The sequence below is a fragment of the Anser brachyrhynchus genome, assembly GCF_964034855.1.
Source record: "Anser brachyrhynchus genome assembly, chromosome: 14".
Taxonomy (NCBI): Eukaryota; Metazoa; Chordata; class Aves; order Anseriformes; family Anatidae; genus Anser; species Anser brachyrhynchus.
Window position 1 is genome coordinate 9,712,899 of NC_137709.1, and position 27,417 is coordinate 9,740,315.

General features: G+C 38.5%; 1 long non-coding RNA gene across 2 annotated transcripts; it reads left to right on the top strand.

Annotated features, from left to right (window-relative positions):
• Nucleotides 1-11,931: 11,931 nt before the first annotated feature.
• Nucleotides 11,932-26,570, top strand: LOC308177881. 2 transcript variants are annotated; one of them, XR_013939466.1, is made up of 3 exons: nucleotides 11,932-13,476; nucleotides 18,492-18,641; nucleotides 20,598-26,570. It is a non-coding gene; the product is annotated as an uncharacterized lncRNA (long non-coding RNA). The 2 variants fall into 2 exon arrangements; XR_013939467.1 differs by having other exon boundaries at nucleotides 11,932-12,470.
• Nucleotides 26,571-27,417: the final 847 nt, after the last annotated feature.

A 27,417-nucleotide genomic window follows, 5' to 3' on the forward strand; every position in this document is an offset into this window, starting at 1 on the left:
TTGCTTTATTTTTATTTTAACACACAAAAAAAGGTTCAATCTGTTTGTGATAATAGCACTGACTGACATTGTTTCAAAGCAGATTTAGAGATAAGTTTGGTCCTGACATTTAGTCAGCAGGTGGGTGTTGTTTATTGCCTAGCAATTAGAAGTTATATTAACATAATATCTCCTCAACTTCAAAAATTTCTGAGAGCTCTCCGTGAACAGATTCCCAAGAGCTCTCCCCTGCTCTCTTCCCTTTGTCTTTTCACTTTCCCACCTCCACACCCATCCACCCACCTGCCTTTAAATGTGCTATTTCAATTTTGGAGTTCAAGAAACTTTTAAGTCTAAATCATGAAAGATATTTTCTCCTAGGGCAGAGGCAGCCCACAGCCCCTTTATTTTAAACCAAGTTAAAATGATGCTTTTTAGTCTTCAGAAACTTTTTCCACTCCCAATATTTCTGTAAGCACTGCATTATGGAAAATGAGTCGAGGAGCATGAGCTGGTTCTCTGTTGTGAAATGGCCCAGGTGCAACAAGTGTTTTCCTCACCACGCACATCTTCAGTGCTCCCTCTTCTCTTGGTTGTTTCTCTGTTATCAGTTTATTGTGGAGACAGTCATTAGTTACATCTGCTTTTCTATGATATTACCACAGAAGTCAAAATGAACATGACAATAAGTTGTCTACAGGAGGATGTGAAAAGGAGCTGGTTTGAGATAAACAGGCAATGAAGACAAATGTGAGAAATTAACTGACGCAAATATCTAATCCACGTTTATTGCTTTAAAAATAAATTGCTATCAACTTCAAGCTCCTGACTCTAGCAAAATGGTAATGATCTGTAGTGAAATTAAACAAGAAGGAGTACCTTTCTTGTGCCTTTTCCCCTTTATGTATCCACATGCTCACATTCTTAAAGCAAACACTTGTCCATTATTTTTTTAAGCTAGAGCTCCATCATTTCAAGAGTAGGGAATAGCACTTTTTTTTTTTTTTTTTGAACAGAATAGTCGCCTGCTTAGGGTGTACTTTTTCATCAAACGAAACACCTTCCTCTATTGTCTGGGAGGAGCTAGCTGTGGGAGAAGACAAGGACTGCTTTTTTGAACAACTGTGATTAATGCTGGAACACAGTGGATTGGAGGAGTAATCAGTGCCTTGCTTTGATCCTAAGGCAAACCCCGAAAGATCAAATGTTGCTTTCCCCCCCTGCAGCTATCACCATAACAGTCACATGGGGCTAGTTTAATAAATCCAACAACCCCAGCCCTTTGTGGCGGTCATTTTGCTGATGAGCAGAAACATGCTTGTTTACTATCAGAGGCAAAGTCACTGCTCAAACCCTGATCATTAGGAAGAAGCTAATTGGGTGGGGGAAGTGATGGGGAATAAATTGAATTCTTAAGTCAGGTCAAATCAAATGGGACTTTTACCATATTAGCATCTTTTATTCCCCCCAATACGTAAATAGATTCCAAGTAGCTGTTCCTGAGAGAGGGCAGCTCCTTGGGCTGCCAGTGGAGGCAGATGTGGTGCTGCTTTGCACTGGAAGGGTGACAGTGTGGGGACAGCCTGTGCAAGTGGCAACATCAGGGTGGGTTCCCCTGCTCAGTCAGTGGGGTAGTGTTTGGCTGTGTGTGGTAGCATCAAGGAGTGATGACTTTTCCTGTGGCCAAGGGGAGAATGTTCAGTGAGAATGTACCGGCTTTTTTCAGCCTCAGCTGGGAACAAGAGGAGCAGCATCTCTGCTCCTTAACTGAAACTGCTCCCTCAGGTTGCAGCGGTGCCAGCTGGCAGTAACTGAGGTTCTCCTGCAGGGCTGACTGCAGCCTTTACCCCCAGATAACAAGCCTGACAAATGCCTTTGACATTTGGGCATGCTGAATTCTGGGGAGGGCTTCTCACGAATAAATTACTACCTCTTAGGCAACTATCCAGAATTAACAATCCCCAGCTTCCTTGGCAAGTGCTCCTTTTGCTGTGGGTTGGGATTTGCTGCTCCTTGGAGGCTGGTGACAGCTGAGGGGTCCTGTGAGGACTTGCTTTCTCCTTCCTGGATATTCCAGTAACCTTTCTTGTGACTGAATAACTGAAAATGCCTCTAAAGTACCACAAAGGCTAGTGTTCCCAGAAAAGTGGAAGTTATAATCCCAAATGAGAGGAAAACCCTGCTCAGAGTCAGAATCAAAATGAAGGCAAAAGTTTCTGGAGGTTGGAAAGTAGGATTTAATTACTGAGCATATTGGGGCTCTTTCTGCTTCTAGTTTTAATGAGCAGCACGTGAAGCTCTGAGGAAACAGGTATGGCCAATAGGTATGGCCAATATACTGAACATTACAAATGTTTTCCCTGTATTGCTGCTTGTACCACTCCTGTACAATTTTGGTTCCCAAAGAGGTGCAAAGAGTTTGGGGAAAAGCCATTGAACATTCTTGCATGGTTGGAACATCAGAATGGATATAACCCTTCTGTCCCTGAGTCTTACACTGATGGAATCAGTGTAATCTGATGTGTGATTTGAATGTCACACTGAGCTACATCAGTTTTCTTTTGTTCATATCTCATCTATGGTGAAGTTTTTATAACTTAAATGGACAAAGTAGAGGACTGGATCCAGGGGGAAAAAAATTTAAGTTCAAATGTGAGCTTTACCAAAATTCAGGGTGTTTGGATCTTTGGTACTGTGAGTTATTTCTGTCACAAAGCGTGACTGTCTTTTCTAAAATGACTTGATAGGTTAAGCATTAACATATCTTTAGTCTTTCTTTATTAGTACATTTCTTCAAACTTCAATGTGGGTTCAAATGAACCCGCTCTGCTCCTTGCGATTTAGGCAAGTAGCCATCCTAGCTGAGTGACAAGGTGTAAAATATGAATTGATACATAACCACACCAAAAATGTGAGGGGCTTTGGAATTCTGTGCAATCCTCATTTTTAAGATCTCCCCTTTGGAGGGGAAGGGGGATGTTTGGTCAGCTTTTTAGCATTCTGAGTGCTAGAAGGAGAATAAAAATGAACTTGTCTTCATTCCGTGGGTCCAGAGGAGCTACTAACTCTGCTGACCAGGGTAGTTCTTAGATGTGTAAAGGTTCAGTGCTGCAATACTTCTAATGCCTTAGTTTCGTGACTGCGAATGCCTGCCACCTCTACCAACATTCTGCTGAAGCAGTAGAATATATCTATTCTCCCCCAAGAATTTTAAGCTGTTGTTACCAGACAGCCCTTACTGCACAAGATGCAAATCTGTGTTTTACAGACAGGTATTACCAAGGAGGAAGATGAAGAAAGGGGGGGAATTCAGAACTTTATTAGGCCTTAGTATATAAAGTTTTTTGGTTTTTTTTAAGTAGCAGTTTCTAAAGTATCCAGCAGAGATGAGATAGTAGAAGCAGAATATTTGTAACAACCAATTTTGTGACTGATATGGAAGAACTTAGCATCAAATATATTCTCTCTAAATTTGTTTTACAAGCCTGGACCTAGGTCAGAGTTTCTGTTATATAATCTTCATCTCTGAGTTCTAAAATATAGCCATATATAATCATAAAGTTTTGAAGTTATTGTTTTAATGTTACACTTTGTTAACATGTTCTACTGATTTATGTCAGGAACCAAATTAACATATTTTAAAATGAATTTGCATAACCTGAAAAAAGTTTTGCACAGCCTAATATAAATTTACATTTGTAATAAAGTATTAACATATCCAAAAACGGATTTTAAACAGTACTGCTATATTTTTAAATCCTTCCTGTGGATTCTTAACAAACAGCTTTGATTTGCATGTCCTGACTTAGCTTAACATAGAATTAATAATCAGCCCTTTAATCCTTTGCTGCTGCCACCTTTGCTCATACAGATGAGAGTTAACAGGGAAAGAAGGCAATCTTAAACTTTCCCTCTTGCACACAGTAAGGTTGAATCTAAAGCCAGAGTTTGCAATGGGAGGATCTTTCAGGAGATGCATTTCTGGACTTGGCTGCTAAGTTGGTTGCAAAGCTCGGACCATTCTTTACACCTTCAAAGTCTGACCCCAGTCCCCAAGCACTTCTTTCTCTCACTTGATAGACAACAGCAGGATGGGGTATTGGGCTGCCTGTTAAGTGACCATTTTAGATTTCATTCTCTGTGAATGTAAGGTGTGCTTTTCTGCAGTATAAGTGTGTTTCCTCTGAAAACTGGAGAAATTACTAAAGAGTTGTTTAGTAGCAGCATGGTGTGACTGTAAACTCAGTAAAAGGTGTGGAAGGGTCCTGATATCTGAAAGCCAGTAGCTCACCGCAGATGATATTTGAACATCAGTACTTGAGTCTGTAGCCATGGATGCATAAAGGCTGTAATTCAACAAGGTACTTAAGCTTTAGGAATCCTACTGAAATCAACTGAATGATGCATGTGTTAAAAGTTAAGCACATAAAATCTTGCTGAAATGGAGCCAAAAAAAATTCCCATTGAAATCTGCCATCAAATTTACTCTTATGGTACAACTGAAGCATTGGCTTTTCAGAATCTGTATGAAAACAAGTGTGAGACCAAGCAGTAATGAGTTGCCTTCAGCTCTTACAGCTTTCTAGAAGAGCTGGCACAAAGAGGCAGTGAAATAGGAAGGTGAGGCAAGGGAAGGCACAATTTATTCTCATACATCCTGTCCAGGTGTGTTCGTGGCCTCGTCTGGTTCAGTTCTGCTCATCCCTGTGCTGTCAGCTGAAATATTGCCAAGAAATCAGAGCACTGAGCTGAATTCTGTGGCTGGTAGGTAAAGCTGTTTCTGCATCTGGAGGTGTGTTGGGAGGTGCTTAAAATCAGGTGGTAACCCCAGGAGTAGGAAAGCATAAACATGTCTGTGGGTTAATTTATTTAGCAGAGTCCATCCATCGCCCTCAGAAGACTGTGTTAAAGTGAATAAAATAGCCTCAAAATCAAACCTGTGATGGGATGTCCACTTTTATAGCCGATTATGCCAGCCTGATTCCAGCTTTCACTAAATAGCTCTTCTTAGCACTGCACATGGGTGGGTGATAAATGTAAGAATATTAAGTTTTGCTCAGGTTCAATGCAAGCCAATGTAGTACTGAAACCCAGCAAGCAATACTGAATACACCAAGTGCAAGCTCATTTCAGTGTTCTATATGCTGGCTTCTGATTCTCCTCAGCAAAGTGGCCCTGTGGTATGAGCTTTCTCTGTTGTTCAACCTTTCCATCATCTTTGTTTTTTGCTTCACTCATGAAATCAGTCAAGCTACCAACCAGAGCTCTGATAACAGGACTGCTACCTTTGTGCTACCTTTGCTGCTGATAGTAAGAGCAGAAAAATACAGCTAGATACTTGTACCTACATAAGTTTGTTCGACAAGCGATTAAGCAAAATTCCCTTCTGACTTGCAAATATGTGGAAATATTGTGTGCAAATACTGTGTAGAAACAACAGAAACAGAGTAAATAGAGAACCTACATGATGGTATTTATAGTAATTACAGTTTTGGAGCATAATAGTAGGTCTTTCTAAAGACCTTTGTTTGCCTTTATTACATAATGCTACTGTCCTCTCCATATGGTAGATTTTGCCTGTGGTTAAGAGCCAACAAAATGTCCTTGGAGTCTACAGGAAAAAACACAGTAGGTACTGAGATGATGAATATTCAGTAGGTGATTCCATGTTGTTATTCCTGACACGCCCTCCACTTTAAAACTCCTGGAATGGAATGAATACTAAGGGACTTATTTGAAAAGGTTTTCAGCCTCCAGTTCCTGAAAATCAGGACCAGCCATTCTGAAGTGTTGACCAGGCAGATGGGTTGTACTGATACCTAATCCCTGGAGGCCAAGCAGGATTTCTTGTATTTAAAAACCAGTAGCTGGTGTCATTAATGGTGCCTTACGATCCAGATGTTCTTTTGCATTCCTGTTGTCACAAATGAGGTTGTGGGGGAGCAAATAGAAGGGACATCGTTTTCAACATGCCACAGGGTAATGCATGTTTGACCTAGCTGTGAATATATCTAATGCGAGTTGCCTATTCCAGAATACATCCAAGGCTGTAATAACTATATTAACTATTGAAAGACACAATTATTGAAAATCATACCTTCATAAATTCTGAACAATGGTATCAGCTTCTACAAAGCCTTAGGTAAAAAAGGTAAAGGACATTAAAACAAATTTATTTCACTGGAATATATAGCCATAACACAGGGTGTATCAAATAATTAAAGCATTTATATTAGTTTTTTATTGGACTGGATAGTTTTATGTGTTATACTTAAATAAGTACTCAGTAGAACACCACTTTTTTTTTTTTTTTCCCCGCAGTTGGGAGAGCCAAATAAATCACTCTACATTCCCTCTGTTTCATTTACTGTGGGAGCCAAGCTGAACTTTCTGTTCCATAAACAGAAGAAGGAAAGCAAGCTAATGAATTTGAATGATGAAAAAGTGTTTATCTAAGCATCTGTCAAAGTCAAATCTAGATCATAAGATAAAGAAAATGGAGAGAAGATGTTCTATACAAAGCATTTATGCCTCTACTTAGTGGAAGAAAAAAACTCTCCCTTTCTTTCCTTCCTTTTAAGTAGATTCAGTGATTCTTCTGGATCTTACTCTTGTAATATCTCCCATTATTTCTTCATAGAATCATAGCATTGTTTGGGTTAGAAGAGACCTTAAAGATCCCTACTTCCAACCCCTCTGCCATGGCATGGATACCTCCTACCAGACCAAGTTGCTCAGGGCACCATCCAACCTGACCCTGAGCACTTCCAGGAATGGGGCATCCACAGCTTCTTTGGGCAACCTATTCCAGTACCTCACCACCCTCATAAAAGGTGTTTTCCTAATATCTAATCTAAATTTACCCTTGTTTAGTTTACCCCTTGTCCTGTTGCTATACTCTCTAAGAGTCCCTCCCCAGCTTCCTATAGGCACCTTTAAGTACTGGAAGGCTGCTAAAAGGTCACACTGGAGCCTTCTCATTTCCAGGCTGAACAACCCAAACTCTCTCAGCCTATCTTCACAGGAGACACTGAAATATCTACATGTTCTTGACTTATTCGATTTCCATCTCCAGTTTTAAAACATGTAAAACCACCCTGTTGTAGATCACAAACAGAATGACACTCCAAGTAGTTCATAACCTGTTATGAGTGGCAGAATTAGGGACATAACCACAACATTCTACCTCAGGTAGAAGGACATTTCCTTGAGTAAAAGCAGTAATGAGCTCTCAGAGAAAATCCTGAGCTTTGACTTCATGCTACCTGCTGTGGGAGGGACCATCTGAATGAGGAAAAAATTTATGGTTATTATGAATCAGCTCATCTTCCAATTATTCTTCTTCACTTTCCCTGATGCTGGGCTCTTCTTTGGTCTTGGCTGTGTTGCGATTCTCATGTGTGTCATTAACATAGCAAGGGCTAAGTCCTAATGAGAGCTAGGGATGTATGCCTTGGTAACTGTCAAGAAAGTCTCTCCACCACCCTTGCATGACCCATAGGCTGTCATTCTGGCTAGATATGACAAAAGTTGCCAGAAGGTGTATATACTCAGAACTCACCACAGAGATTATTTGAAAAATCTTTACAAGGTTTAAATTCGAAACTGTCACTGTTACTCTAGCAGGCAATATAATTATTTTGGAAGAATTGGGAGGTGAAGAAATCCTTTATACAATGGGTGTCTATGTTTAAAAAAAAAAAAAAAGAATTTGCAGAATGTATAAAACATGAGAGGTTTATATACAGAAATTGCAACTGAATACATTAAAATCCAAGATAGGCAGAGAATGAATTAATTTGTTTCAAATGCTGGTATATATTTTTGTCAAGTTCTATGATTTAATTTTAGTGAGTGCTGTATGTCCTAATTACCTGTATACTAGCAGACTGAATCATAAAAGATGGAATTTTTATTCATGTATACCAAACTTTCATACACAAACCCCTAAACCCAACATTTTGGTAACTACAGTGAAAATGAACTAACTACGAGGCAGCAGTAGCAGGTAATAAGTTTCATGTGAATAAAAATATTCTCATGAAGTTTTAAAGCATCTGACGAACAATAGATTCTTACAATTCCTCTCTACAGACCACTCAGTTTATGCATGAAAATTGGAGGCACATGGAGGCATGCTGTTTTCTGAGGCAAGGGTTCTATTCTTTTTTTCTTTGCACAGTTGGTCATGATGTTTACTGGGACAAAGTGGAATACCAAAATAGTCCTCGTTTTGTGGTTGAGCCACAAGACAGTACCTTAGATGAGCCCTATTAATGAACCAAGAAAAGATCAGTTAAATTATAGACTCTGTCTGGGCCCACAAGTGCCAGCGAGGTGGGGTTGGTGTAACGTAATGGAGTTTGGTCATCTCCTCTGGTCACATTAACAGTCAAAACCCACTTTGATTTCAGGTGTTGTCTTGCAGAAGCACTGTGCTGGGAGCATCAGTTTAGGGAAAAGCAAGCTGTCCTTGTCTTTCTGCAGTTCAGCAGGCAGTATTAAAAGCAGTTATAGAGGTCCAGGAGGGGTCTGCAGCCACAGACTGCCAGGAATCATGACTCTGGAGACAGGTGGCTGGCTCACTGCATATAGCATTCTGCAGAATACTAAAAATTTCCCAGGATTTTTTTTGGTATTCTTACAAATAAGAAATAACATGACAAGGAGAAGTCGGGCAAATGAGGAAAAACAAGTACTGAAATAGAAAGTGATATTGACTTAAAAGAATCAGAATAAACCACATAAACATGACTGGGTATTTATAACTAAACCCTCTTTCTAGGGGGCACAGACTTCAAGATTTCCACACAGGCATATCTTTAATGGGAAGTGAAGTCTTTATACCATACCACTACATTATTTTAATAAGTTCTTCGTTTACTTCATAAATCTTATTTCATGACGGTTCCTATCTAGATCAGGATAACAAGCCAAGAGCGTTATTTCATTTGACTACTGTAGTGGACAGCTGGGGACAGGTTTTTTTCTTGGTTCCCTGGTTGTGCAACACCTGGAACAGTGGGGTCCAGGTCTATGCACTGAGCACCTACCTGTGTGTTATGAAAATCATGCTCTACTGAGCTAGATAAATCTGACATTTCATTACTGAAGCCCCGAGAGACAGCTTTACAGTGACAAGAAGCCCTTGAGGGTTAAACAAAAGTTAGCCCACCAGTTTGTTGCAAAAGTTGTAAATGCAGCTACTGCAATGCTGTAGTCTCACTTTCACAGGCTTTCTCAATATTAGGGAATCTTTTCTATAATTTGTAATCACCTACAAGAGATTATTGAAGTAGACATTAACATGACTGGTCCTTAATAATGGCTGCTCATCATAACTATGTAGTAAGCTAAGGAATTCGATTAAAAATGGGCTTGCTTCCTCTATAAGAGTCAAATAACACAGAAGTGACTGAAGATGATGATTTTTGTTCTGTATTTGTGCTCTGGTTTGTAGTATTCCACTCCAGTTATAGCACAGATCACTGTGATTAAATCAGTCAGCAGTAGCTCAAAGCCACCACTGGTTATCTTTCTGCCCTGATAAGCAAAGATCTCCAAGTATACAGGCTTTGGAACAAATTCGCCTTGGGTCACTTGCTTTGCTAGCAAGGACATTGCAGTATTTTTAACAATATGTTTTACTTTGAGAGGTCAGTGACTTTTGCCTGGGTATTTTTTTGTTCTTAGTATAACATTTACCTAAATATTCAGAAAAATCCAAAACGTCAGCGTCTCCTTTACAAGGCGTTTTAAGTAGCCATTTTCTTGGTGGGTCCTAAGTGCCCAGGACAATTTGCATGGAAGAAATTGAATGAAAGTTGAGCAGTTTTTCACTGGTCAGGGGAATAAGAATGGAATTACAAAAGATTATTTCAAAATACCATTACAGACATCTGCTTCTTAGGTAGGTTCTCAAAAATGACTGTCCATCTAGATCAGTCGTTGAAAGCTCTCAGGAGACAAAGTGCACAATGCTGAGCTGTTTGTGGTTTGTCATGTGTACTGTATAGTTATATGTCTAGAGCCATTATGGACAATTTGGTACCTCTCTACCAAAAAACAAACAAACCAAAACAAAAAAACAAAGGTTGGGGGGAATAATGTCGCTATAGTTAAAGTAGATCTCAGAATCATAACCGAGCATTCAAAATCACCCAGAGAAAGTATTCGTGTCTCATCATTTTCTTTGTGATATAACTTAATAGACTGCAGTATCTCTCCCTATTTGACTCAAGCAAGTTTAAGTTTTCTGCAATACAGTGAACTGTGCAGAGAAGTTTTCTCCAAAAACCTAATACTAACATATCCATATAAGAGTCCAGCTCAGTAAATAATTAATAGTAAATAGCTTTATTTGGTGAGGTTTTTTCTTCATTTCATTGAAAAAATAGGTTCCTTCCCAAATGTATTAACTACTTGAAATTACAGGGTAAATTTATCAGGCAGCTCTGCATTTTCTATTCCTGAATGAATGGTTTACTATGCATTTTAGAATTCAAATCTGAACCATTTTTGGCTCCAGAGGTAGAATGTGCTTGCATGCAGGATGTTTCACTGCTTCTATAATACAGCCCTCTCTTTACTCTCTACTTTTAGCATAAATACTGGACAAACATAGGGCTAACGTTACACTGAATTTTCGGGAGGAATCTCCCAGATCACTTTTTCCCCACACACAAATAAGAATCTTTTCACGTAATATGTCATAATCATTAGATTGATATACAGCATGGCAACAAGATTTTGGCCATAGTCAGTGAGGCAGTGCGTAGATCCACAGGTGGATGCAGTGCTGCTCAAAGGTCGATACATGGCATGAACGTGATCTTGACAATTAACAACATATTCTTTGCACAGGGATGCTTAACATTACAGCTCCTGACTGGCTCACTGGTCTCACTGTTCAAGCTCGTGGTGGCGTGTGTTGAACTCCTGTGACTTGTGAACCTCAACTGTTTTTTTAAATGTGGAGATGCACCTCCCTTTCACATTTTCATACATGTGGATAAATAGAATGAATAAACTTGTATTTGTATCTCATGTTAGAGATTGTCTGCAGAGCATTAGAAAGTTTAAAAAAAAAAATCTGCAGTATTGGCATGTCCTTCATGGCAAAATCTTTGTACTATTTTAGTACACAATATACAGTATTCTTTAGTATCTGGCTTTTTTTTTTGGCTCTCAAGTTTCAGTAATGGTATTTCAGCAAATGATAAATCCAGTGTGGTCCATAGATGTTATTTCTTTTGAATGTTGTATCTTCTTGACAAAATAACAGCTAGCTACAACATTTTGATCTGGTTAAGTGCTCTTCTGTCTAGGGATATTTGCGGCAACACTTTACAACAAAAAGTCAATTAGCTGTCAGTCACTTAGCTCCATTTCCTGTTTTTTTTTTTTTTGATAGCCTTCATTTTTCACATTGAGGATTTCTTTAGCTGAGACTTTAATCCCATGTTAATAAAGATAATGTTATTAACACCTCCAAGTGCCAGCTTTTCTAGTCATCCTTCAGGATAATCAGATCTTAGACTGCAAACTTTTACCATTTGCTTTTTCTTGAGGACAGCAGAAGCTTGAAGATACAAAAATGAGCAGAGTGAATGCATCTGACTGAATGAGATAATCAATATGAACATCATATATTCATGATTCATTATTAACATTCCTAGATGATTTTGTCACAATCTGTGATATAAGTACCATCAATTTCCAAAATTTCAAGAGAAAGTTCTAAAAAAAATCTCAAAATGATTTAAAAGCTTTTAAAATGTGACTTTCACATGAAAATGTTTTTATCCACAGATGGATTATGAGCTTACCAGCTCTGCTTAGGCTCAGAGGTAGCTCTACTGAATTAATTCTGGCAGTGTTTGGATCATAAATCTTTTATTGCAGTTTTGTTATGATTAGCTTACGTCTTGAAATGGTCTGATATGTGCTCAATTATATAAAATGTGCATTTAAAAGAAAACTGGATGAGAGCTTTGTTGGACCTGGCTCTTATTGTTGGGGTCAGTTTCAAGGACAAAATTTATTGCTGCTTTTTTTTTTTTAAACGGAAAAAAATCATAGAAAAAAGCTACAAAAATGCTTCAAGAAACTGGCATTTTACTTTAAAAATAAAATATGAGTAGAAAGAAGTGATTTTATTTTATTTATTATTGTTGGAAGCTGCATGTTTAAACTGAGGAGAATTTCTTGCACAGCCCAGACTGCCCCAGGCAAGGCTTGGGGAGCTCTGTGGAAAGGACTTTTCATTTTAAACAGTAGAGACCCTGCAGCTGATGCAAAATGCTCCCGTTCAAGTTTAACACCCTTTCCTGGGGACCAGACACAGAGCACCCCAGCTACAAAGTGCCTCTGTGGATATCATAGAGACAGCCGGAGGGGAAAAGTCTGACTGTCCTTCTGCAGCTAGCAGTTTCTGCACTCTACAGCATTTGGCTTTCCACTCAGCTATTTCAGCTTTTTGAGGATTTCAGGTAGGATAATTTGTGGGTGAGCTGGATCCTGGATATACATAGAAGTAAATGGTGATGTTGGAGGTAGCAAAATACATGAGGAATGTAAAATACATTTTTGAAAAGTTTAAAATGTAGTCCTTGCCGCATGTGCAAAAAAAAAAAAGTCCCAAACAAATTAGAAAGTTGCTCAGAAATAGTCATTTAATTAAATATAGTTAAGAATTAGAATCCAATTAATTTCTGGAGAAATGGAACTGTAAAGTATTTTTCATTAATTGCAATGTCATTAACTTACCATATTACTGCACCAACTGAATGAAGAATTTAAATAAATTCAAATGTGTTGTGTCAAATTCAAGGTTCTTTCAAATGGATCAGGAAAGAATGAAGTGTTATACTGAGATGACAAGTATAAAGTTTAATTTTATTTTATTTTAAGTGCACAATTTGCACGTCAAATAGATGGCTGTTCACAGAATCAATTTATTTCTGAGACCTTTGATCAAAGATTTGGGGGGAGCCATAAAAGAGTGATTCTGTAGAAAATGTTTTCTAATGAGAACTGGCGCCATTTGGGTAGGTAGATGAAAGCACACCTAATCTTTTTTACTCCTCCTTCTTAATAATACCCTTAGATTCAAAAATTAAGCACAGCAGGAAGAAAGATCCTGTACAGCTCATGTCTCTGCACTAATAAAGCAAGCTGTCTGACTGCTGAAATAAGTAGAAATTTCTCATACAGTAAGTCACTTGTCTATGGGTGAACAGGACAAGAAGGCAGTTCAGTTAATTTTCACACAAAATTGAGGAATAAAGATTTGGAACTATGCCCATGGAGGCTGGAATACTTCCTACAGCCTGCAATAAAAGCAGCTCCAAGCAATTCAATTCTGCTGTGTAAGGAAAGATCATGATAGCAGGTCCTATGTTAGGGATAACAGGAAAAAAATCAGAAAATGGAGCCAAGACTTTATATTCTCTTTCCCCCTTTCCAGGTGATGAAGGACAGAAAAATCATAAGGAGGTGAGTGAAATAGGGAGAGTGATGGAGCAGGGTGTAAATGCCCCACATGGATGCAGCCGCATGCCTGTGGCACACTTCATTGCCCAGTCACTGCCCATGCAAAGCTGCAGTCAAACCCTGAGGATTCCCAGCTTGCAATCTATACTGACCTGATCGGTCCTTTCACCATCATTTCCATCTTCTACCAGAGCCCATTGCACATGGACAGGGTGTTCCAGGGAGAGTGTTCTCCCAGTTTGTTATTGCTAGAGTTAATATTTGAGGATAAGGACATTTTCTGAATGTCTGGAAATGCACAAGATTTTGTCATGAATGGATTGAAAGGAGATTTTTTTGTTCTGACCTAATGAAATGGAGATGCTGAAATAAAACATGTCCTCTGTAGTTACTGGTATTTCATGTTAATATAGTTGACATTTTGCTCCCTCTTTTCTAGGAAGCTATTAGCTTTTATTATTCGTTTAACTGCATCAAATTATCCGCTAATACCCACTGCTGAGAACTACATGGCCTCAGTAGTTTTACAAGTGATACTGAAATAAAGTTAAGATAAATTAATACAAGGAAAATCTTGAAATGAAACCACTTGACCCTTATTAAAATTTGCTACTAAAACCCTTTGGTGTTGTGTTTAATGTATGAAATCGCTGTATCATTTAAAATGACAATGTGAAGTGGTATGGCTGCTTTAAAACAGCTTTTTAAAAATGAGGGTTATCATGCATTTGCTGCTTAACCATGAATCCCATGAGAACTGAATTGTTTCCCTATATTAAATTAAAAGGCAATAATCTTTTCAGACACAGTATCCCAGATACTAATTCTTGCTCTGTGTGAATTGGAGTCTATCAGTCCTAGGCTTGCCAAGACTCAAAAAACGGAGGAAAATAAACAAAACTATACTGCATGCCAGGAAGAAAAGACATGGGCCAGTAGTTCAGCCCATAAATCCTTCTCTATAAGATATATGTTTCTAAAAACTGTCCAATAGCTCAGCCTTTCAGTGACGGCTATCAGGATACTACTGTGTGACCAAAACTGCTCCTCGGTATAGATGCTGATGGGCATCACACCATGTCTTTGAGGCCATATCTATAAAAAAGTTACCCACTCAGCTATTTTCGAGATTCAGAGTTGGAAAACCTTCCTGTGTCTCCTCTTACAGGGCCTGGCATTAAAATGAGTTATAGGGAAAGATACAGATCAGAGGGGTCCAAGCCATCAGTACCCAAGTATGCTATTGGTGCAGCCAGCTTTTCCCAGCAGATTCTACCCCTTATTCAGTTTGACTTTCCATCAGGTTTGTGGTACTGCACAGTCACTCTTTGTGAATTATCTAGTTGTTTGGAGCAGATTACTGCTGTTGGGAGTCAAAAGCAAAATACTAATGGATGTGCCTTTGTGGTCCATTTGATTTTGCCATTTCTCCTTTTTGGTACAAATTTTGATTTTTATCTGCATTTTACATTTTTGCAACAATATAAAAACAAAAGAAATATAAGTTTTACAGTGTGTTTTTGGTAAAATTAATTCACACTAAATTTAGTTTGATGTTTTTCTGCATGATACCCCTTGTATTTTGTTGATTTTAGATCTGGCTTGAAATTCAGTACAGCAGTAATGATTGCATTGCAGCCTGGGGCACAGTACTGAGGAAACAACAAACTGCAATGCTGAATCAAGTCAACTCCTTCACATTTGAGAGCAGCTATGTGGGCCTTTGTTATCATTAAATGAACTTCAGTGAGCTTGTGAAGATATGCAGAGACAAGCTCCGTGGAGCTTTTTGTATTTCATATGAACAGAGGATCCATCTCACCCTAGTTGTGTGGATCCAGAGTGCAGTGTGTACCCAATTCTGCTAATGTTCAGTATAAAATGGAGACAACTAAATTTAGGCATCTCCGTGTAGGTTTATACATGTGAGCCAGATGTCTAAATTCCCATTGTGGTCTTCGAATGAAAATCCCTCAACACAGCTGTGAAGGCAGAAGTTTAAGAGATTTCTGCTTGCCCTAAAAAACAAGGAGACACCACCGCCTCCAAGGGGTGTTTTGAGTCTTCTCTCTCCTTTTAGTCTGTGGGGAGAGCTGGCAGTGTCTCTGTTCTGAAGCAGCTAAATACATTAAAATAAATACAATATGTGGTAAGTTAATGAATGCTAATCAAGATTAATATGCTGAAATCACTGAGATTCATCTTTTCAAGAGAGGGATAAGTCAGAGGAAAATCAAGCTGCATATGTCTGATAGCTGCACAAAATTGCTGTAGATGATTTAATGGGTCATTTTTATTATTTATGCTGTATGCATTCCAATTCAGTAACAAAAAGACTTGCCAGCGTGAGATTAACTGAGGGATCGTTGTGTCAACCAATACGTGAAACTGGTTCCAAATACTCTTGAATTCACCAAATGCATGAAATACCCCAAATCAGGCTATTGTGGGGGCATCATACACCCACTGGTTCACAGAGAAACATGAAACCATCTCTGCTTAACATGAGAGGATCATTTTTTCTCGTTCTCAAGACATAATCAAACTTAAGAAATACTCTACATCTTGTAATAGTTACATACTGTGCACATAATTATCTGTGGACCCTGAGAGATAACTAAGGATCTGCAAGGAGGGGCAAGAAACTGGTAAAATGTAGTTTTGTTAAGGCAAAAACATCCAACAGCAATTGTGTACAGTGGGATGGGGCAGAAGAAGTGCAAGGCAGTAACTAACAGGTCTGTTCAGATGTTTCACCAGCAAAAGAAATATGAAAGTAGAGGACGATGATGGGGTCAGAGAGAATTATGGCAATGCAGTATCATAGGAAAAGAAAAGAGGTCAAAAGCTGCATAATTTATAACTTTTTTTTTTGTCATAGTATTTATTTACCACTGCAGGAGTTACACACAGAGTTCATTTATTTATTTTTTTCATATGCACTAAATCTGAAAACCAAAAAATCTTTTTTTTTTTTTTTTAACACGTTCACTTTCATTGTTGACACCTTATATCTCAGTTCAGCTGTTTTTCAATGCAAATAATTCTAGATGTTCATTTTGGAGAAACTGATAGTGAAATGTCACCTCTATGAAATCAAATGTATTCAGTAAGCCATAACTGGTAATCTTTTCTATGTCTGTCACACCTGGCTGGGTGTGACAGAAATAATAAATTATGAAATAATTTCAGCAGAAAATATTGATTTATTTATACTTGTAATTGCATCCATCAAAAGAAAAGATTCTTTTTGACAATTTTCTTCAATTTTAAGTTTTATAAAACTGATTTTTGAAAATATTCTAAGATTCTCTTAAATGAGGAATTTTGTTTTTCAATTTTTAAATCAAATTTCATCTTATATTGTAAACTAGGAAGGAAACAAGAAAATGTTTTAAAAATGAAGAATTGTCAAAGTAAAAGCTTGACCTGAATCTACTTATTTTTCTGTTCCAATTTACAATTTACATCAGCTTTTGTACCAGCACATTTTTTTTCTGTTTCAAAAATTTTATGCAGAATGAAAGAAGCAGCTCTGAATGTGTAAAACCTCATACTTTAAAGGAGAGAGAAATGTATCTGGACTCCCGAGAGGTGACAAGCTTAGAATACATCTCTGATCTTAATGACATCAGTGTGTTATTTTGTTTTGTTTTGTTTTTGTTTTTCCTGTTGCTGAACTTTTCTAATGGTACTTTGGTTTCTGAAGTTTTAATTAAGCAAGAAAAGCCCCAAGTATCATGAAACCCTCTGTAGGTCTGCAGATGCAAGTCTCACTCTCTTCCTCTGCCACTTTTTTTAAGACAGTCAAGTGTTTCCATGGAGAAACTGTTCTGATATGTTGTGAATTTTCCATATTTTTTTTTTTTCATTTCCAGTAGGTTACCTGTGTGCCACGATGACTCTGGGAGAGCATCTCACACTGTCACCCAGATAGCTTGGCTACATGGACAGGTATCAGCATGGAGCAGCTGCTCGAGCTGGCATGAATTGCAGAGCTGCTTCATCTCCTTTAGCACATTCTTGCTTGACTCATTTTTTGTTATACAGCTTGGCTTCTACTCCCTGGCCAGCTCCAGACAGCTGAAGTTTCATGATAAAAGAAACGGAATCCCCCTGCTAGGCTCCAAATTGGACTTTCCTGACAAAAGGAACATTACTGCTATCATTCAGATACTAGTACCTGCCTCGAGTCTTTTGACTTTTTAGCAAACTTCAACCTTCATCATTTCAGCAGAACAATGACTCTGTATTAATACAGGTACTATTTCTATGGGTTCTGCTAGCTCAAAAGCTGTCAGTAGAAAGAGATTGCCAGGAACCCTCTCTCGTGGATGCTTTTAGTTTTACAGTAAGCAGGTTCATACTGGGTATAACATTGGCTGTCACCATAATGAATTGACTCATATCACAGCTGACCTATGTGCAAATGAAAGGAGAGGAGAAAAAACATTGATAAATGGTGACAATATACATGCGTTTAGAGTTTTTCCTTGGTAGGTCTACATACAATCAAAAGAAGGGGAATATTCATCGTTATCCTTCTTTTCTTCAGGTAGGGACACAAAGGACGGGCCTGGGCTGCACTCACTTTGCATAGTTAAGCTTGTTTTGCATGAACCTACCCTGAGGGTAAATATCCTGGGGTGATTAGTTCACATGTGTTTCTGCAACTGGACTGTTACCAGCAGCTGAGCTATAGGCAGCTGAAGACATTCCTATGCTTGCAAAATCTATGCTGTGCTGCAACCAAAGAAGTGGTGTAGCGGTAGCATATGTAAAGATACAATTTCAACCAAGAGATGTCAGGCAGCTGAAAGACCCACATATTGAGGCAGCAAAATTTGTGAGCACTGGTGAAAACTTGGTACTGGGCTGGTTGGCCACAGTCACGTAGTGAATCTGTGACAGCTCTGAACTGGGCCAGGAGGAAGATAGCAGTTCTGTTTCATGACAGTTTTTTGGTTCTGATATGCTGTTATTCCAGGTAGAATCACTTTTTTTTTTTTTTTTTCCAGAAAAAGATGGAGTCTTATCAAAACATACTCAGACATTTTTAGACCATCTATTTTAGCTACTTCTTTCCCTGGCAATAACCTCAGAAAAACTCCTGTTGGAAGCACCACTGATGCTAACAGTACGTCCACTAAAATATCTTTGGTGAAATGGTGAGTTTTCCTTCCAAAACTCATAAAAACTATTCCAAATGTGAATTTTGCATCTCAAGCTGAAGTAACAGTAGGCTGACCTTTCTTTAACCTATCCCTTTACCTATGCTACTGTTTAAATACTGATGTTATATCTCTAATGACTCCTATACAGTCAGAATATACTTGGACAAGTTGTGTGACCTTAGCTCACTTAAGTCTTCATACAGTTACTGAGAATGGTATATATAGGAATATTAGAACTACAATATTCTTAGAAATATTCCTATATAGGAATACAATATGATAAAACGGTAATATTGTATCACTTCCAGGAAAGAGTGGGAAGAGAGACCTTGTCATTCCTGGAAGACATAATTATTTTGGTCTTTTATTGGTGGCATTTGGCTCCCTGGTTTCCCTGGCTCATTTCTTTCCCCCAGTACAGTAGAGAGATGGTGCCAACGTGCTGCTTACCTTTTTTTCCCATCTCACCCTTTCATGGAGAGGAACTGGGGGGAGCCGGGCTGTTGAGGAGTTGTGGCAGAGCTACTTGGAACTGGCATTTTTTTGGAGATATCACATCACGTATCATATCACATGCATCTCTAGCCTTACTGTGATGACTCTTCCTTATAACCAGAGGCAGTCTGACTCTAGTCTGTTATTTTAAACAAAGGCATAAATAGCTGTGCTCGTAGTTACTCTAGTGTGCACAGTCCAGTCCAGTCATTCTGAATATATGTTGCAGTGGGATAATGATCCCAGGGTGTCCGTTGTTACAGGGAAGATATTGAAGTGAACAGTAGTGAAACAAAGGAACATATCCATAATTTAAACTTAGAGCTTCCAGCAGCAGCCTGAAGGTCTCATTGCAGCAGGGTTTTATAGATGCATGTTAACAGTAACTCTCTTTCCCTTATACTCTGATCTTTTGCTTACACTTTGGATGTGATGTTTTAGTTTTGTAGAGGATGTTACCCTCTTTTTGGAATGCCAGACATTGTAGGGTTTCCCCTGCAGCCATACCTTTTACCATGTCCTCGGGACAGTGCTTTGATTAACTTTCATGTAGATAATTTGTTGGTTTCAGAGAACAAGTTTTTCCAAGAGCAAAACAAGTTCTTTTATTTTATTTATTTTATTTTATTTATTATTTTAGCTCTTTTTCATGTAACTGTTGCTACGATCTAATGGGACTAAATTTGGTTTCCTTCTAAATAAATCTCAGTGTCATTTAGTGAGACTGCAAAATTAACAAGATGCAGCAGTTCTGTGCTCCATAGCAGGAAGCCAAAAGCAAAGATATTTTAGATTAACAAATGAGGTGGAAATGACTTTTCCCCCAAGGATTTGTTTCCCATGGGAAAACTAGTTTCTCAGAAAAGGGGGGCTCTAAATATAGATTGTGTCACAGAGTTCTGAGCCAGCCTGCATCTTCCTCATGTTTCATGGAAAAGCATGACATGAATGCATTCTGTGGTCTCCAGGAAGGCTCAGACAACTCAGAAACATTTTAACAGTTTTACCAACAGCATCAGTGCAGAAGAGCAGGAACGTAGGGATGTGAAGGTAATGCAGGTGTGTAATTCACTGTAGTGTTAATTAGGCTGAGCAATTATAAAGGGTACAGAAATTCAGCTGGTGGATAAAGCATTTTGCTGCTAGCAAAAGGACAGTGTAAACACTTCCCTCATCTAAGGAAAATATAATGAACATTATGTCCTTGCACTGCTGTCGCAGAGCTAGGAAAAGATGGGCAAGATCTAACTGACGGAGAAAACACATTTTGTCCAAATTTAACAAACATGAAAATCGTATCTTTTAAATGTTTTAATTCTTAACTAAATGGACACTTATTGATGTTGACAACCTGCATTCCTCTTAATGTCTCCACAGTAGGAGGGTAGCCTCTTACTGTCTCCACAGCTAACTACCTTCAGGCCTTTTATAAGTGACTTTGTTCTTTCTGTTCAGGTGTACATTAGGGATGAGTCAAAATGTTCAACCGCACTAGGTGATGAGTGCTTCTGTTAAGCCACCTGGGATCCAAGAATACCTGGTCAAGTACTTTGTGAGCTTCTGCCTGCTTAAACTGGCCGACATGGGGAAGAAAACCACCAGAGATTCAAAGATGGGACTAATAACAGGGAAAATTTATGAGAAGTCCTCAAGACTCGTTCCTCTGGGGACCTGGCTGCAAATGGTAGAGAATGACTGAGATGATCTGAACTCCTGGTATTTTCTCCACTGGACAGGAGCAAAAATCTCATGATTTTATATAAATTTTGCTGTCCTGGGTTATGTCTGAAATGGGCTTATATTTGTTGTCACCAAGGATTATTTATCCAGAGGGTCAAACAGATGAGCCAGTGTTTCCTTTTCTGCTATGACACTGAGAGCTCCCTCATTCACTGCTCTGTTGTCACAGTCTTACATATGGCCTAACAAACTAAAAGAGGACAGAAAAGGCCGTTCACATCCCACATTTTGTCTTCGCTGCCTCTATCTCACTGAAAACGTATGAACGTGTAGATATTAGCTTTCATGTCACAGCTTCATTCAGTAGTTTTCATACAGTTTGAAAACTTTTATGGAGTTAAATAATTCAATTGTTCTATTTTATGACTTATTATTTTTCTCCTTGTAAAACCTCAGAACCATGGTAATAAAAACATTTCTTTTAATAATATTACTGTACTGATAGAGCTGGAAATTTCCTAAGATACAGATTATTTTTAAGTCTTACATCTTAATTTGTAATGAGATGAGGAAACACTAAATGGTTAATCTGCAGAAAAGTTTAAGAAGAAAGAGTGTTTGAACTAGTACTATCAGTATTTTGTTGAGAAACAAACAGGCAAAGATAAACTGGAGAAAGATATTCTGTCATTTAACCAAAATGCTGCCCAAAGCCTGGAAAGGTTCCTAGAGAAGGGATGAGGACTGAGAGTGTTTTTTGTACCAAGGGAGGCAATTGTGAAATTGTGGAGGTGAACACTGATGTTCATGCTCATCTCTGTTGTTTGGAAATTGAAGTAGAGGGATAAGGAAATAAATGGGGGGTGAGGGGGGAGAGGATGGGGAGAGGAGAAGCCCTCTTAAATAAATAGCAACATTTTCCAATATCAACTACATGAATACCAAAAGGGCTAAAGTGGAATAGCAAAGATGTTGCCCTGGGCAAGGGATTTCATCTTAGAAAACTTGGTTCCTCTGTGGTGTTTCAAGCACCATTAAAATAGGAACATATGTTCCAGCCTTCATGTTGCAGCCCCCAAGGCACTGCAGAAAGCAAACAGCGAGCCTGTGGAGGCAGGTACCCGATAAAAACACATCCTGCCCATCAGCAAGTGAGCACTTTTCACATTGCCGTTTAGTCCTGAAGGTATATGGCTCCCAGGTGAGTAAGGCAAGTAATTGTCTGCTTTTGTCATCTGCAAATGGTGCTGTGCATCACCACAAATACCTCTTTGCTTCTTGTCCCCTGGTAAGGAAGATGCCACCACTGCCTTTCTGCAGCAGTATCTCAAGGTGAGCAGAATCAGCATGCAAGGGGCAATGATTTATGAACAATTTCAAGCTGCACATTGCAAGTGTTAGAAATCAAAGCGCTACTTATTTTATTTTATTTTTTGTTACTTCTCTCCAGGTATTATTCATGAATGAGGAGGCTGGAGGATAGTACCCAGGATGTCCCATATGACCTCCCACACTTAATCTCCAAACACAACTTCTTTAGGGTACGATCATCTTGCAGAACAAAATGGCAGGAGAACTAAACGCCATGACTCCCATCACTTACTGGGATGATTCATATGAATGAGATTGCCAAAAATTTCTTCAGAGGATTCCAAGAGGGAAAACTGATTTATTCTGAGAATCGAAGAAAAAATTCTTCTTCCATTTTTTTCCTTTCTAGAAAGTTAAGATACCTTTTGGGACTAAAGTATTTCCTCAGATACACTGGATTCCCACTGACATAAATAGTTCCAACTGTGATCAGTGCATGCAACAAGGTACTTTCTCAGCTTAAACAACTATGCTGACTTCCTGGGCAAATTAGGGAGCTGTCTGTGTTAATTACCAGCTCTGATCATTTGTTATTAAACTCATGCTATTTGTGCACGCAGCTGAATCAAGTGCATGTGGGTCTGGGACAGGTGCTTGCAAATGCTCTCAACATATAATCTTCTTGCTAGTTCATTCAAGAGAACTAGAACTTTTATCTGAAATACAGACTATAGTAAATATAGCAACTGGGTGGCATTTAATGGCTGTTAGCTCTTAAAATTGTATTTTATTCCAGACAAATTTATTTCATCATAACATTTCAATCCATTCAGCAAAGCAGGTTCTAAAAAATGTTGCTTTATGCTGCTATGAACCATGTTACTGCATTATCCTGTAAGTTCATACATGTGAAACATTCACTTGCTGGAATGCAAGCTGAAAACCTTAAAAATAAGTTTTAGTTGGTATACTCAAGAGAACTTGACATTCAGGCTCCCTCCATAGTTAAATATATCCACTAGTATTCATGTACTATCTGTATTGAAGTACTTTCTGGGCTTCCAGTCATAGAGAGAGACAACAAAAGAGAATAACTTTGGTTCTACATTAAGAATCACTGTATGATTTTTGTTTGCCTATAAAACATCCACAGTTCATGTATCAAGTCTGGGTATCTTTGGATTAAAAAAAAACAGTTACCTAAAACAGTTGTGTTTTAGGTAATTTTGACTAAAAATAAATAAATGTAGATACTTTGTTCATTCTTTTCCTTTCTGTACTACATATTTACTTTGATCAGTTTTCTTCTCATGTCACGTAGTCATGTTACTTAATTGTCAGTTCGGTTTTATTCTAGTTGGTGACTACTGCAAAAGCTGATGAGAGTAGTTATTGCCAATAAAGAGGGCTCTGAGAGTTGGTACTAGATTCACCAGTGGATAAAACAGAGAGGCTCTGATACAAGGACTTGCATGTTCTTTCTGCACTTGTCTCCGTATTGTCAGGAAACTTCAAGATACCCATTGTGTATGACTGTAAAATCAAGTCTTAAATCTTTTGGCTGAAGGCTGCAGAATGAACTTAGGTGACTTTCCAGCCCTCAAATCTTCACTGTCAAGTCTCATTACATATTTCTTTGAATCACGTTCACTACTTTGATGGCAATACAGATTTTTTTTTTCCCCTATGGTGAAGGTTCATTTAATGAGTCACTTTGTTCTCCTACGTAAAATAGCTTCTACATTTTTTTTGAAATGCATAGCTGATTAAATCACATGTAATTGCTCCTCAGAAAGAACAGTATTTTAAATCTCTTAGACTTTCTGCCTTTCAAATCAAAGAGTTCAGTGAATCATTAGGCATTTCAATGTATTAACAATTTCAGTGGTTTGAAGAAAAAAAAAAACTCTTATTTCCTGCTCTGTTAAAGTTACTTTTGTTCTTACCTATTATCTGCTCAACAAAATTAGAGTTGCTAGCTCTCCCAGTGTGGTATGTATTGATGATTGCATGTGATTGCATTCAAAACATAGCAGTGACTTCCATTTGTTAAAGCAATGAGCAGGTCCTTGAGCTCTGTATGTGAAGCTGACTCTCAGCTGCTGACCTGTGGAAAGCTACAGAATTGCATCTTGCTTTGTTACAAACACCCACATGGGTGGCAGTGATGGTATGCAATGGCAATGAAGGTTTGGGTTTTTAATATATAAGCCCCGAGCCTACACACACAAGCATACACTGGCTGCACTGCCAATTAGAAAATAAAAACTGCTGCCAAGGGACCAATGTATTGAAGTGTTATATTATTGAAAATCAAAAAACCTTGACTAAGAGAGTCATTACTGTTATGTATCTTCAGCTTTGATGGGTTTTATTTTAAACCAAGTTGCTCACTTTGCTTAAAATGCCCAGCAGGATTGTTTGCATGAATCAAGAAAGTGAACTCCTTACAGGTCCTATTGATTGTACCAACTGAAGATCTTCATCCTTCAAATCATCTCATCTTCAAATCTCCAATCTTTGATCTGATCAAATCTGTTGATTCACCTAAAATCCAGTTACATTTATATCTTCACACATAAAAACCAAAAAAAAGAGGGTAATTGAATGCATCAAGAGCTTGGTTGAAGTCTCATATTAATATACTAAGTACTAATATCAACTGGCTTTTGGTCTGATCTTTTAAATTATAAAATGCAGGTAAAGGATGAATGAAGGGAAATGGAATCATGCTGGATGTCAAAGCTGTCGGCATATTTGTATAGAGGGATTTTCAAGGATTAGTTATTTAGCATCAGATAACCTCCCATACAGACATCCTGCTGCAAATTCTGGTGTTACAACTCTAATAACACGGTGAAGTAGAGGATGCAGAAGTTGCGCAAGTTCACCTTCATTTTTGCCTTCACTTCTTCGGTACTGAATACTATAAATCCCAATGGCTACATTTACAATGTAGGTGAAACTAAATATTAAAAGAACAAATGACAATGTTATGCAGGTCAAATTCTCCTCTAGAGTTGACTTTGTCAGGTCAGCATTAGGGACAGATAGTACAAAAGAAAGTTAATATTATCCCTGGTGTATTTCTTCTATGGATATATCACCCAGTTGTGAAAGATGCAGAGTACATGGCACGATGTGCTTGGCAATCTTCATTGGTTCCAGTAAGTATAGACGTCCCAAACGTCCTAGGAACTAAAGAGAAGGCACATGCTTAGCCTAGAAAAATCAGCATCTTTCATACCTTATTCAATTATTTATGTAATAAAATGTACAACTAATGAGCAAGATCTCCAATGCTTCATTGAAATTATATTCTCACTTGATACTTTTGGTCTGAGTCGGAGGTTATGTTCTGTTAGGATTAACATGCCAAGTGGAACTGCTCCTGGTTGTGTTCATAGCTGCCTGCTGCGATCATTCAATTGCCTGATACATCACTGCAGTTGAAAAAGCTGTTTAATGTATTGATAGTGGTTTGCCCAGCTGGAAATGTGTGTGTATTACTTTATACTTCATGGCACGGAGCTGACATTTGTTTTCATTAGCCACACATCATGTTGTTATGTGAGGCAAATGTGCATTGCAGATTGCAAGTTTATATAACACCTCCCCCCAACCGGTGACCTGAAGATGAGATCCCCAGCAATCAATATTGACATTATAACCATTTCTTTTCCTATGATAGTGGCACTTTATCTACATTTCACATAAAGGAAATGATGGAGAAAAAAACCATACAGTAAGTTTTTGCAGGAAAAATTGTTCATAATTCACCACTTGCCAAATGAAAGTTATGACCCAGTGTCTGACCTACTTATGAATGACATGATTTTCTACTAATGAACACAAATCGATCAGTGAATGGACAAGATCTGCTACATCTTCTTGAATTGAATGGTACTGTAATCGCTAAACACATGCATGTATTCTTTTTATCTGTTAGTGGATACCTGAGGCACTTTGCAGACCAGCAGGATATAGACCTGGAAGAATGGATCAAGACTGAGTATGGTATGTGAAAGGGTCTACATTTCTGAGCACATCCACAAGCTTGGGATGGGATTAGCACAGTGTTAATTATAACTGCAAGCTCCTCTGTGTATTACGATAGGCAACCTTTGGGACTCAGGTGTGGATGGGAGGTAGGCTTGAAGAATGCTGTGCTGTGGCTCTTCCTGAGATGGTTGCTGAAAAGCAGTGTGACATAGTCCTTGCTTTCAAAGGAAACACTGAGGAATGGGATATATCTCAGCAGCAGTAAAAATAGTTCTCATTAGGTTATTGGTTCTAGTCTACTGCTTCTGGGTAATGTGTGGCAAAGACAAAGTACAGAAGAAACACAAGGAACTCAGCAGTTGACCTGAATGGGTTGTTCCTTGGCTTATCAGGGAGTACATCTGCTCCTAACCATGGATTTCTACAGAATACTCTCTAGTCTCTCCAGATGAACATCAAGAAGGATGAGAGCCTTATTGGACAAGAACAGAGAACTAACTCCAGGCTGTGTGATTTTGCTACATCAGCTATTAGTGTGTGCTCATGAAGCCAACACTCAGCTACATGCCTTAAAAGTTCTCTCCAGCGTTATGCACCAATCCGTGGTTGAATTGGGGATACAATTCTGCTTTGAGGTTTCCAGTACTAAAATCAGGACAGCTTCTGCTATAAACTGCTGCCAGTTTTGCCTTAAAGAATGATCTCAGGATATTGAGCTCATTCCACAGCTGCTTTTCAGATATTCTATACCTCTATATTACATCTAGCTCTGCTGGAGGATGACACTGATCCCAAAGAAAAACGGTACCTACACATGCAATGCCCTTGCCATATTATATTTGTCCTTGTTGCAGTTCTGTAATACCAATTTATTTTCTCTTCCCTAGCTCAGTCTTTTCCCTTCTCCTTCTCTATTCCTTTAAGTCATAAGATTTGTTTCTACCCTCCGTACTTTCCTCTGCCTACGTCTTCCCACCCACTACTCCTCCCTCAGAAATAAAAATGGTGCTAAGCTAATTATCAGTGCTGTGCAATGCATGCAGAAGTACAAGCATGTCAGTATGCATTCTTCAGGTGTTATTTATTTAGAGGCAGAAGGGTGCCCAAATGACTACTTTTGGAATTGGGTGCTTTACACCTCTGTTGCTCTGTTGCTAGGGTCTTTTTCAGATTGTTCTACTAATGCTCTATTTGCTTTTTGCTGTAATATTTGTGGTGTGATAGGAGAATATCTTAGCAACACTTTGACACCGAGTGGTCTGTGAATCTGTACATTTTTGTG